Here is a 13,533-nt window from a genome sequence, read left to right on the forward strand (position 1 = left end):
CACTGCTAAGAAACATTATGCCATTCTACAGTTGAGCATAGGTCCTTACTGCCCCTATTTTTCTTTTCTTTTCTTTTTTTTTTTTTTTTTGAGACAGAATGTCGCTCTGTCACCCAGGCTGGAGTGCAGTAGCGCGATCTCGGCTCACTGCAGGCTCTGCCTCCCAGGTTCACGCCATTCTCCTGCCTCAGCCTCCCGAGTAGCTGGGACTACAGGTGCCTGCCACCACGCCCGGGTTATTTTTTGTATTTGTAGTAGAGATGGGGTTGCACCACGTTAGCCAGGATGGTCTCACTCTCCTGACCTCGTGATCCACCCGCCTCAGCCTCCCAAAGTGCTGGGATTACAGGCGTGAGCCACCGCACCCGGCCAACTGCCCCTATTTTTACATGCACTGCTGCTCTGAAGATTTTTTGCAACTGATCCCTGGTTACATCTTCAAGTGTTTCTCCAGAAAATACAAACGTCTGTCAACTTAAAATGTGGTTACATCCTGATAAACCCATTGTTAGTTGGAAATATCGTAAGCTGAAAATGCATTTCATACACCTGAGCTACCGAGTATCATAGCTTAGCCTAGCCTAACTTAAATGTGCTCAGAACACGTACATTAGCCTACAGTTGGACAAAAAAATCTAACATAGAGCTTATTTTATAAAGTATCAAATAGCTCTTGTAACTTATTAATACTATTTTTTTTTAGATGGAGTCTTGCTTTGTCTCCAAGGCTAGAGTGCAATGGCGCGATCATGGCTCACTGCAACCTCTGCCTCCCAGGCTCAAGCGATTCTCCTGTCACAGCCTCCGGAGTAGCTGGGATTACAGGCATGCGCCACTATGCCCAGCTAACTTTTGTATTTTCAGTAGAGGCAGGGTTTCACCATGTTGGTCAGGCTGGTCTTGAACTCCTGACCTCAAGTGATCCACCTGCCTCGGCGTCCCAAAGTGCTGGAATTACAGGCATGAGCCACCATGCTCAGTCTTCATGCAACTTATTAAATACACTACTGAAAATGAAAAACAGAATGATTGTGTGGATTCTCGAAGTACAGTTTCTACTGAATGTGTATCACTTTCGCAGCATCACAAAGTCGAAAAATCATACGTCAAATCACGGTAAGCATAAGCAGAGAAGGTCTGCATATTTAGGAGTGGAATCGCTGGGTCATGAAGTATGTACATGTTCGACTGTTTCCCGATAGACTATTTTCCACAGTGTTACATCAGTGTACACCATCACATCCTGGCCAATACTTGATGTCTTCTGAAAATGTTTGCCAGTCTTCTGACTGTGAAATCCTATCTCATGGCCAGAATTTTCATTTTTCTGATTACTAATGAGGTTGAGCAATGTCTGATCTATTTATGGGCAATTTGTGTTCCTTCTTCTGAGCAATGTCCCTTCAATTCTGTTGCCCATTATGTGAGTGGGTGGTTTGTTGCATTCCCATTGATTTATGGATAGTCTGAATATATTCTGGACACTAATCCCATCACTATTATACTCACTGCCAAAATCTTTTTTTTCAGTCTGAAAATTTGGGGCTCTGTAACTGATTATCTCTGCCATTTGCCCGTGCCCCTCTGCCCGTGCCCCTCTTCCCATGCCCCTCTTCCCATGCCCCTCTGCCCATGCCCCTCTGTTCATGCCCCTCTGCCCATGCCCCTCTGCCCATGCCTTTAGGTGATTTGAAACATAATCCAGGTGGAAAGGCAACACCTTTAATTAGATCTTGCCGGTGGGCAGAAAACTCCCTTCCTTCCTTCCTTCCTTCCTTCCTTCCTTCCTTCCTTCCTTCCTTCCTGCCTGCCTGCCTGCCTGCCTGCCTTCCTTCCTTCCTTCCTTCCTTCCTGCCTTCCTTCTTCCTTCTCTCTCTCTTTTTTCTTCCTTCCTTCCTCTCTCTCTCTTTTTTCCTTCCTTCCTTCCTTTCCTTCCTTCCTCCTTTCCTTTCCAGCTCACCAAAACTTAACCTTTACAGCCCCAAACCCAACCCTCTCCATTCAGACAATTCCCAAACTGCAGATTCTATAACTTGCAGCCCCGCTTTGAGATACCAAATTGGGATCAATTAGTATCAACTAGGGTCTGATGGGTAAACCAAGGCTGAAGTGATGGCTTTGGGATGTCTCCAGGGATTCAGGCTCCTTTTGTATTTCTGCTCAACCTTAGAATGGGCATCTAGCTTTCCCAAGATGGCTGCCTGAGCTCCAGCCTTCACATCAGCCTTCAAAGCAGGAGGGAAGCAGAAAAGGCAAGGGCAAAAGGAGGCTGGTCAACTGATTCGGCTCTCTCTCCCAACTTCCTTTGCTATAAAATGTATTTGTATAAACTATTAGGAGCTTTTAGGTGGGAAGAATGCTACCAGATTTCACCACTAGGTTCAACAGAATATAACGAGCCAGTGCTGTATCCAGTGTTAAACAGGCGTGGCGCATTGCAACAAATGCTACACAGGACCACCTAATCTGCAAAAAAACTTACAATCATATTTTAAAGCTTCAGGAGGCAAAACTATTCCAATTTAAAACACTAAGAAACAGTGCCATCATGAAAACCAAAATCAACTTCTGAGGGTACCAAAAGGGGTACAGGACAAATGTGAGGAAAATCAGCATTTGTTGAGTTACAAATATGGGTTTTCTGTAAGACAGACATTAAAGAATTCAATGACAAAGCTTGAAAATACAAAATAAAACCCAAGTCAGTGGTCATATAATTCAAAATTTACTTCAGAAAAGGCAAGGCAGGCCAGGTGCGGTGTCTCACGCCTGTAATCCCAGCACTTTGGGAGGCCGAGGCGGGAGGATCACTTGAGGTCAGGAGTTTGAAACCAGCCTGGCCAATATGGTGAAATCCCGTCTCTACTAAAAATACAAAAATTAGCCAGGCCTGGTGGTAGGTGCCTGTAATCCCAGCTACTTGGGAAGCGGAGGCAGGAAAATTGCTTGAACCCAGACAAAGGTTGCAGTGAGCCGAAATCGTGCCGAAATCGTGCCACTGCACTCCAGCCTAGGCGACAGAGCAAGACTCTGTCTTAAAAAAATAAAAAAAGAAAAATATAAAAGGAAAAAGAAAAAAGAAAAGAAAAGAAAAAAAAGAAAAGGCAAGGCAAGGCAATAGAGTCAGCTTCTAGCCTGTCAAATCTTTCCTGCACTAACATCATCTACAGAAACACGTGGCCGATTTCTGCCTAGAGACTCCTATCACGCTGAATGCGATACAAACACGCTATGTACAAACCTGTATACAGAACCAAAAGAATGTCCCCTGTCTCCTGTGGGGGTTATCAATAAACAGCAGGAAACCTAAAGCTTCATATTTTTGTTGCCTTACCAGAATTCCAAATTTAGTCATACAGTTAGCCCTCTCATGGAGGAGCCTGGGAAATACAGTTTTTTTTTTTTAACTGGGCACACACTGCTGACACCCCGTAAAATCAGGGTTTTGTTAACAAGGAAAAAGGAAATAAAAGATCTTAAGTGGGCCTGGCACAGTGGCTCACGCCTGTAATTCCAGCACTTTGGGAGGCCGAGGCGAGTGGATCACCTGAGGTCAGGAGTTCCAGATCAGCCTGGCCAACAGGATGAAAACCCGTCTCTACTAAAAATACAAAAATCTGCCGAGTGTGGTGGCGTGGGCCTGTAATCCCAGCTACTCAGGAGGCTGAGGCAGAAGAATTGCTTGAACTTGGGAGGAGGAGGTTGCAGTGAGCTGCGATGGTGCCATTGTACTCCAGCCTGGGCGACAGGGCAAGACTCTGTCTAAAAAAAAAAATTCTTAAGTGGGCAATTCTAATTAGTCGAAGCAGAGAAGAATTTATCCCCACCAGAATTGCTGGAAGGGCTAAAAAAGCAGGTCCAGGCAAAGCTTCCAGAAACAATGAAGTGCTTAATTGTTGTGATGAGCCTCAGAAACACTGCCTCTGCTGCCTCCTACACCAGCAACAGACCACCTCCGCCCATCCTGCTTCCTCATGTTGCTTCCAAATCAAAGTCTCCTATGGGTGCATCTTATTGATGGAACTTGGAATCCAATGAATGGTGCGACTGAAAGAGCTGTAACACAAAGAAGACTGAAGCATGTCCCCTGCGTACCACGTGATGGGCAACAAGAAGGAGAGACGAGCTGTGGCCCTTCTGGGAGCCCAGACCTCAGGGCTCCCCAAACCAGGACTGTGACATGCTGTAACACCCTTTTTGGGGCTCTGTGGTTCCCAGTGTCTCCGAGTTTTTGGGTGCCATTGCATTCCCCTTGTCCAGATGCTGGTGCCCGCAGCGGAAGCCACTTGCGGTATGTCTGGTCCACCCTCAGCCTCGCACAGAGCCAGTGCCTAGAGCTGCCCTGCCTGCCATAGTTGGTGCCCCTGGCTGTGAGCAGTAGCCGGACCCCATGCTCGCTTGCTCACACACCCCTCAGCACTCCCACCTGGCTCAGCCTTAGCAGGTGTGGGATCCAGGCTGGTAGTGCAAGCCGAATGCAGCCTGCCAGGCTGAGTGGGAGGAATGAGCCCAGCAGGTGCAAGCAAAACCCAAGCAGAGGTGCCACCAGCCACAGAGGTTTCTGGCTGGTGAAGCAACGCCCTAAGGATCCTGTGACATCTTGAGCCTGGGCTTGTGGGGCTGTGAGGTTGCATTGAACCAACATCTACAGAGCTTAGAGTGAAGGAAAGGAGCACCTGGCCTACTCTTCTGGGCGGGTACGGAAAGCTTCCTGGAGGAGGTGATGCTGAGCTGAACCTCATGAAAGTCAGCTAGGCAAACTAGGGCCAGGGAGGAGGACGCTGAGGAGCAAGTGCTCTAGGAAGTGGGAACAGTAGAGAAGCAAAGAGCTGAGGTGTAAAAAGTACAGAACCTTAACAGCCTGTGTGGCCCCAGGTGGGTACTGACCTGGGCATTCAGATGAATGAGCAGGTGGTACTTTTGGTGATTTTCCTCTGGGTGGTGCAGCCATATGCCAGGTACATGGCTTGGTGAGAGGAGCATGGGTTGAATTTGAGGTCTCCCATCCCCCACCTTGGCTAGTGCTTCCTGCAGAGCACCAACTCTGCAACCATACGCTGCACACCTGCTACAATGCACCGTGTGTGTGCTATTCATGAGGGCTGGCCCAAAGGACACAGTGACCATCCATTGCCTTCCTGAGCTAGAGCTCAGGGATGGCCAATGCCAACACTAAGAGATTCCTTTTTTAATTTTTTTTTTTTTTTTTTTTTTGGTAGAGATAGGTCTCACTATGTTGCCTAGGATGGTCTTGAACTCCTGGCCTCAAGAAATCCTCCTGCCCCAGCCTCCCAAAGCACTGCGATTACAGGTGTGAGCCACTGTGTTTGTCCCCAACAGATTCTTTTTTTTTCCCCCTTGAGACAGGGTCTGGTTCTGTCACCCAGGCTGGAGTGCAGTGGTGTGATCTCAGCTCACCACAACCTCCACCTCCTGGTTCTAGCAATTCTCGTGCCTCAGCCTCCCGAATAGCAGGGAGTACAGGCGTGCAACACCATGCCCAGCTATTTTTTTTTTTTTTTTTGTATTTTGAATAGCGACAGAGTTTTGCCATGTTGACCAGGCTGGTCTCAAACTCCTGGCCTCAAGTGTTCCAACCCACCTCAGCCTCCCAAAGTGCTGGGATTACAGGAATGAGCCACTGCACCTGGCTCCTGACAGATTCTTAATGCCTTCTCTCTGTGTGCAGTCTCTAGTTCCTCCCATTTGGTTCCGGTCCCCAACACTCCGTTGCTGCATTTGTGTTTTGGTCTCTTTTACGGTAGAGCCCCTTCTCACGCGCTGAGCAATCCACGATTACCTGCTCATATTAGGAGGTGCCCTGGTAGCTCAGAGTGTATGGGAGCGGCTGTTGACACATTGTCACTACAGGGTGATCTGGCTGTGCTCTTTCACTGGGGAGCCCCCAGTGCGTCGAATTCTTCAAGAAAATTCTTCCAACTTCTTGTCTGACCTGTCCTTTCAGCTTGGCACAGCAGATGAGGCCTGGGCCAGACCACCCTGGGCGCTGTCCTGGCTCTACCGTCCTCCAGCTGTGCAAGTTTGCACAAGTTGTCGAATCTCAGGGGCCCGGTGTTCTCATCAGTGAAGTGGGTGTGACGACATCTGCCTCCCTCGGATGTTGAGAGTGAAGTGGGCTAACGAATGGGGAGCATTTGCGTTTTCTCCTTCCGTGGCCTCAGCCGTGCCCCCAGCCAGAGTCTTTGTGTAGTCTCACTCACTGTTTTCCTCTGTGTCTCTGGAGCCGCAGTCCCTGGGTTAGAGGTGCTCCCCGGGGCCGCTGCAGAGACTGGCACCTGTACCAGGGCGGTTTGCAGAAGGAGGTGTGAAGCAGATAACAGGGTGCTTGTCTGGCCCTAGAGGGAGGGCACTGTGCCAAAGGGTGTGTGGCCAGCTCCACCCAGGGCGATTCGCCGTGACTACTGAGCGGGGAGCGGGGCAGCCCTTGTCAGAATGAGAATACTTAACCTCTGTTGGAAGGACTGATGGGAGCAATCTAGGCCAGAGAGGGAGGAGGAGGAGAGCAGAGCGGGGTCTTTGCATGGGAGGTTCATCCAATCCTTCTGCCTTGAACCTCTTGACTGGGGTTCAAGGCAGAAGGATTGCTTGAGGCCAGGAGTCAAGACCAGCCTGGGCAATACAGTGAGACCCCATGATATGGCTTGGATCTATGTGCCCACCAAATCTCATGTCAAATTGTAATTTCCCCCAACCCCAGTGTTGGAGGTGGAGCCTGGTGGGAGGTGATTGATCATGGGGGTGGAGTTCTCAGGAACGGGTCAGCACCAGCCTCTTGCTGTTGCTCTCGTGATAGTGAGTGAATGAGTTATCACGAGATCTGGTTGTTTAAAAGTGTGTAGCAACTCCCCCCTTTCCTTTCTCTTCCTCCTGCTCTGGCCATGTGAAACGGCTCACTCTCCTTTTGCCTTCCAGGATTGGAAGTTTCCTAAGGCCTCAGTGGAAGCCAAGAAGAAGCCGTTGTGCTTCCTGTACAGCCTGCAGAACCATGAGCTGATTAAACTTCTTTTCTTTATAAATTATCCAATCTCAGGTATTTCTTTATAGCAATGCAAGAATGGACTAATATACCCCATCTCTTCTGAAAAAAAAAAAAAAATATATATATATATATATATATATATATACACACACACAAATGTACGGCCAGGTGTAGTGGCTCATGCCTGTAATCCCAGCACTTTGGGAGGCTGAGGCAGGAGGATCACTTGACTCCTGTAGTTTGAGACCAGCCTGGACAACATAGTGAAACCCTATCTATAAAAAATAAACAAAATTAGCCAGGTGTGGTGGTACATGCCTGTAATTTCAGCTGCTCAGGAGGCTGAGGTATAGGGATTGCTTGAGCCGGGGAATTTGAGGGGGCAGTGAGCAAGCTCACACCACTGTACTTCACAATCCAGCGCTTGCTCTCTCTGTCTCTTTCTCTCTCTCTATTTTGTCATGCACCAAATAGCCCAGGTTGGATGGGGACTATCTATCTATCTATCTCCCACCCAGTCTGGGAGGAGTTGCTATACCCCCCGTGCGGGGGATGTATATATATATATACACAGGCGCGGTGGCTCATGCCTGTAATCCTAGCACTTTGGGAGGCCAAGGCAGGTGGATCACCTGAGGTCAGGAGTTCGAGACCAGCCGGCCAACATGATGAAACTTCATCTCTACTAAAAATACAAAAATTAGCCAGGTGCGGTGACAGGTGCCTGTAATTCCAGCTACTCAGGAGGCTGAGGCAGGAGAATCGCTTGAGGGCTGTAGGTGATGGTTGCAGTGAGCCTAGATTGCACGACTGCACTCCTGCCTGGGCAACAGAGTGAGATTCCATCTCAAAACAAAACAAAAAATATATATAAATAGTATGCCCCCACCCAGTCTCTGCCATGCCCCCATTTTGTCATGCACCAAATAGCCCAGACTATATACCCCCACCCAGTAGTAGCCCCACACCAAGGCTACTTGATGCATGACAAAATGACTAATGTCAATGATGCAGGTGAGTTTTGCTTCAGGAAAACCAAACCACACTTGCCCAAATTTTAAGTTGACCATTTGAATTCTGAAGAAAGATTTTTAAAAGAAATGTTTGTATTTTGGCATAATTCTAGATTTACAGAAAAGTTAACAATATAATAAACAGAACTCCCATATCCCCTTCCCCAGGTTTCCCCCTCTGTTAACATCTCATACGACCATGTCCATTTGCTAAAGCGTAGAAACTGAGCTTGGGGTGGTCCTCTGAAGGCCACATCGGACTTTATCTGAATTTGAAGAAACATCTTGGAAAAGTCATTCTCCTTTCTTGAGAAGCTAGGATCAGACATGAAGATGAACCACGTCTGAGATGACAATACGGGACGTTGGCAAATAGGGTTCAAAGGACACAAACGTGATGGAGCCAAGTCTGCAGGACAGCAGGGTGTGATGAAGAGACAGTCAGGAGTGGGGAGGCCTCAGTTCCTGCTTGGGTCTGCCATTCACTCTGTGTCTTGGCAAGTCCCCTCACTCAAGTGCCTCAGTTTCTTCATCTGTAAAATGGGAATAACATTCCTTGCCTGGTGCCCCTGGCAGAGTATGGCTGGTACTAGTTTCCCCCTCAAATCCATTCTCCCAACTTCCTCAGTAAGGACGTCTGCTTTTTGGCTGGGCACATGCCACTCCAATAAGCACTACATTCCCCAGCCTCCCATATAGCAAGGAGAGGCCAGGTGACTATGTTCTAGTCAATAGGAAAAAAGCAGAAGAGGTGTGTCCATCTTCCTCAAAGACAGGTGTGCCGTTTTCTCCCATTCCTTCAGCCTGTGGCCGGCAGGAATACTGTCATAGTGGCTGGAGCTCCAGCAGCCATTTTAGACGGTGCCATGACCCAGCAAATGGAAGGTTCACCTGGCAAACAAACACGGCATCAGAAGGCTTCCTTGACATTGTAGAACCTATTACCTTTAGACCAGGGTTTCCCAGCCTGAGTCCTATTGACACTGTGGGCTGGATAATTCTTTGTTGTGGGGGCTGTTCTACGCATTGTAGGACGTTGAGCAGCATCCCTGGCCTCCACCCACTATACACCAATAGCACTCCCACCCACCAGATTGCCATTGTCCTCTGGGGGCAAAACCACCTCTGGTTGAGACACTGCTGCTCTGGGACAAATTGCATCCAATAAGAACATAATGCAAGTGGTTGCACACAGTGGCTCACGCCTGTAATCCCAGCATTTTGGGAGGCTGTGGCGGGCGGATCACCTGAGGTCAGGAGTTCGAGACCAGCCTGGCCAACATGGCAAAACCCCATCTCTACTAAAAATACAAAAAAAATTAGTGGGGTGTGGTGGTGGGCACCTGTGATCCTAGCTACTCAGGAAGCTGAAGCAGGAGAATCGCTTGAACCCAGGAGGTGGAGGCTGCAGTGAGCCAAGATTGTGCCATTGTACTCCAGCCTGGGTGATAAGAGAGAAACTCTGTCTCAAAAAAAAAAAAAAAAGAAAAAGAAAAAGAAAAAAAGAATACAATGCAAGTCACAAATACTAGCCACGTATGTAAATGTTTAAAAAGTAAAAATAAGCCAGGCACGATGGCTCACACCTGTAATCCCAGCACTTTGGGAGGCCGAGGTGGGTGGATGACCTGAGGTCAGGAGTTCGAGACCAGCCTCGCCAACATGGTGAAACCCTGTCTCTATCAAACATACAAAAATAAGCCAGGTGTGGTGGTGGGCACCTGTAATCCCAGCTACTCAGGAGGCTAAGGCAGGGAGAATTGCTTGAACCTGAGAGGTGGAGGTTGCAGTGAGCCGAGATTGTGCCATTGTACTCCAGCCTGGGTAATAAGAGAGAAACTCTGTCTCGGAAAAAAAAAAAAAAAAAGAAAAAAAGAAAAAAAGAAAAAAAGAATACAATGCAAGCCACAAACACTAGTCATGTATGTAAATATTTAAAAAGTAAAAATAAGCTGGGTGCAATGGCTCACACCTGTAATCCCAGCATTTGGGAGGCCAAGGTGGGTGGATGACCTGAGGTCAGGAGTTCGAGACCAGCCTCGCCAACATGGTGAAACCCTGTCTCTATTAAAAATACAAAAATAAGCCGGGTGTGGTGGCAGGGCACCTGTAATCCCAGCTACTCAGGAGGCTAAGGCAGGGAGAATTGCTTGAACTCAGGAGGCGGAGGTTGCGGAGAGCCAAGATCGCACCATTGCACTCCAGCCTGGGCGACAGAGCAAGACACTGTCTCAAAAACAAACAAAACAAAACAAAACAAAAACAACTAAAAATAAACAGGTAAAATTAATTTTCATAATAATATTGTATTTAACCAAATATATTCAAATTGTTATTTACTATATGATCAGTATAAGAATTACTGAGGGGCTAGGTTACATTCTTTTTTCATATATAGGTTTTACATTTCAAGCACATCTGGATGCAGACCAGCCAGATCTCAAGTGCTCAAAAGCCGTATGTGCCAAGTGGGTACCCTAGCAGGTGACATGAACTCTAGACTTCTGGTACTCGAGGGAGAAATAAGGCTCTATCTCTTCTAAGCCACTTCATTTTGGAGTTTCTGTTACTTACGGAGAATGTAATCCTTACCAGCACACAGGGTTTTTGATGAACCACACGCTGTTGGACACTCAAGAAGAAATTAAAGCAAGACTGCTGACCCAGGGATGAAAAGCGAAGTGCCTTAGAGAAGCCAGGCGAGCCTGCCCTGCACACTCCGTCACTGTCTTGGTGCTCCCAACGTCTTCATCAGGGAGGCATCATCATCTTCATTCCATAAACCAAGATTCCGAGGTTGGAGAGCGTGGTAGGTGCCGTCACGTCCAGCCAAGGTGTCCCCTCTCCAGCCACGGCACTCAGGTCCCTGCTGCAGGGAGCCTTGGCAGGTGGTCACCCTGACAGGTCCCTCTCCAGGACTCAACTGAGCCGCTTTGCCCAAAGTGATGTCCCTTCCCTAGGGCAACCACATCTTTCCATGACTGGTCAAGGTGATGTATAGAGGCTTGAACCCCTGACCAAATTCTGGACAACTCGGAGTGCCAGCCTGGCCCCGGAGCTTACATAGGATCCACCGAGGCCACACAGCTTAACTCTGTCCTCTGCTCACTGCTTGTCCCGTTCAGAGCTGCTGATCCCAAGATAGACTGTGATAAACACTGTGATAAACATGTGTGCACTCGCTTTCCCTCTGGCTAAATCCCACCCTCTACCTTGGCCATCCTTCAACTTCTATTCATGCCTCAAAACCATCGGCCTGGCGCGGTGGCTCATGCCTGTAATCCCAGCACTTTGGGAGGCCGAGGCGGGTGGATCACCTGAGGTTGGGAGTTCAAGACCAGCCTGACCAACGTAGAGAAACCCTGTCTCTACTAAAAATACAAAATTAGCTGGGCGTGGTAGCACATGCCTATAATCCCAGCTACTAGGGAGGCTGAGGCAGGAGAATCGCTTGAACCTGGGAGGCAGAGGTTATGGTGAACCGAAATCGCACCATTGCACTCCAGCCTGGGCAACAAGAGCGAAACTCCGTCTCCAAAACAACAACAACAACAACAACAACAACAAAAAACCATCTTCTCAGACGTGAAGCCCCCAGTCTTCATCGTGACAACTTCCGAGAGCAGCTGGGAATCCCTTGCGGAGCTGCTAAGGGGGTGACTCCTGAGTACCCAGCGGACCCCTTTTTGCTGTCTCTGCAGGAACCCTGGGGTGATCCTGGGAGTAGAGGACATCTGGTCACAGCACCTTTGCCTAGTGTGGGGTGAAGAAAGGAATGCTGGGCCTTAAGACAGGAATGGATGAGAGCCAGAGTATGATTGTTGAATTTACAGGCCTGGCCTCAGATCCCAGCTGTGGCCTCCCAAGCCTGTTTCTTCAATGGGAAGGTCAGATGATGTTTCTACTTCTCCGTGTCGGGAGATGACAGTGCATGGCTCCGGGTCTGGTGCACAGTAAAAATCAATGGGAATTGTGAACATTCGTAAAATAAAAAGGAACTGGCCGGCCACCCCCTGCACATCTGCCTCCTCCTCCTCAGCAGACTGGAAGCCCCAGGGGTCCAGACTAGGCCTAATGGTGCCCTGTAACACCCAAGAGTCATGGGCAGAAATATGCACTTTTGTTCACACAGTGTGACTCAAATGCTGTCTCTGTAGGCATTGCTGAATTCTACCCTCCCATAGCTAAAAGCCTACAAAGAGAGAGAAGGTAGGCAGTGACCCAAAATACACAGAGTCATACTTAGGTCATGAGAGCCATCATCCCTGAGAAGCTAAACTCACCTGAACCTAAGCTTGACCACAACCATGGAATGAGGCCTTATTATTCCCATAGCAAAACCCAGATCCAAAGGGCCCAGTGTATCATTTTTCCATTTGCATGAAACAAACCAGCCCACAACTTAGTGGCGTAAGGCCACAGCCACGCATTTGCTCACAAGCCTGCATTTTGGGCAGGGCTTGGGCGGGCGGGGCTTGCCTCAGTTCTATGAGGTGTGGTTGGAGGCAATCTACTGGGGCATCTTAGACGGGCTCTGCTGGGTGGCTGGAGGGATTGGAGGCTGGCCAGGTCTCCCTCTCCAATAGGGCATTTGGACTCTACCTGGTGGCTCAGAGCTCCGGGAGAGTTCAGAGAAGCTGCCTATCATGCCTGTAATCCCAGCACTTTGGGAGACTGAGATGGGTGGATCACCTGAAGGTCACGAGACCAGCCTGGCCAACATGCTGAAACCCCGTCTCTAATTAAAATACAAAAAATTAGCTGGGTGTGGCGGCAGGCACCTGTAATCCCAGCTACTCAGGAGGCTGAGGCAGGAATATCGCTTGAACCCAAGAGGCAGAGCTTGCAGTGAGCTGAGATCCTGCCATTGCACTCCAGCCTGGGCAACAAGAAACTTCGCCTCAAAAAAAAAAAAAAAAAAAAAAAAGAAAAAAGAAAAAGAGAAGCTGCCTAGGGGCCAGCCCAGAAGGGAACAGTATTACTTCCTCTGCATTCTATGGTTAAAGTAAGTCGCAGGCTCAGCCCAGGCGGAAGGGGGAGGAGAAGGAAACAGACACCACCTCTTGATGGGAGAAGCAGCATGAGGTCAGTTTACTCCACCAAAGGTCACATATTCAGATGGAGCTAAGTAGTAAACCCAGGTCTGAGCCATCTAATAATATTGACTGCCCTTCCTCCAGGCTTCTGCAGGAGCGTCTACTGTGGGGGAGACCTCCCTCCATCTCCACAGATTGCTTTCACTTCCACTCACCCATCCATCAGGAGACAGCACTTCACGCTGGAGCCTCTTCGGAGCTCCAGAGTCGTCCTCTGTGTTCCCAGGGCAGCCTCTGCGTCCCTGATCACACTGTACTGTCACTGCTGCTTACCCATGGGCCTCTCCTGTTAGAACTCAAGGACGAGTCCAGCAAAGGACATGCTCTTTCCAGACCACCCCAGAGTGCCTCCCATTTAAACAATGGGTTTGGCATGGACCCTGATGGGGGGAGGTTTGTTGTGGGGGTTGGTGCTCAGGATGTT

This window comes from Macaca nemestrina, chromosome 11 (assembly GCF_043159975.1).
Source record: "Macaca nemestrina isolate mMacNem1 chromosome 11, mMacNem.hap1, whole genome shotgun sequence".
Lineage (NCBI taxonomy): Eukaryota > Metazoa > Chordata > Mammalia > Primates > Cercopithecidae > Macaca > Macaca nemestrina.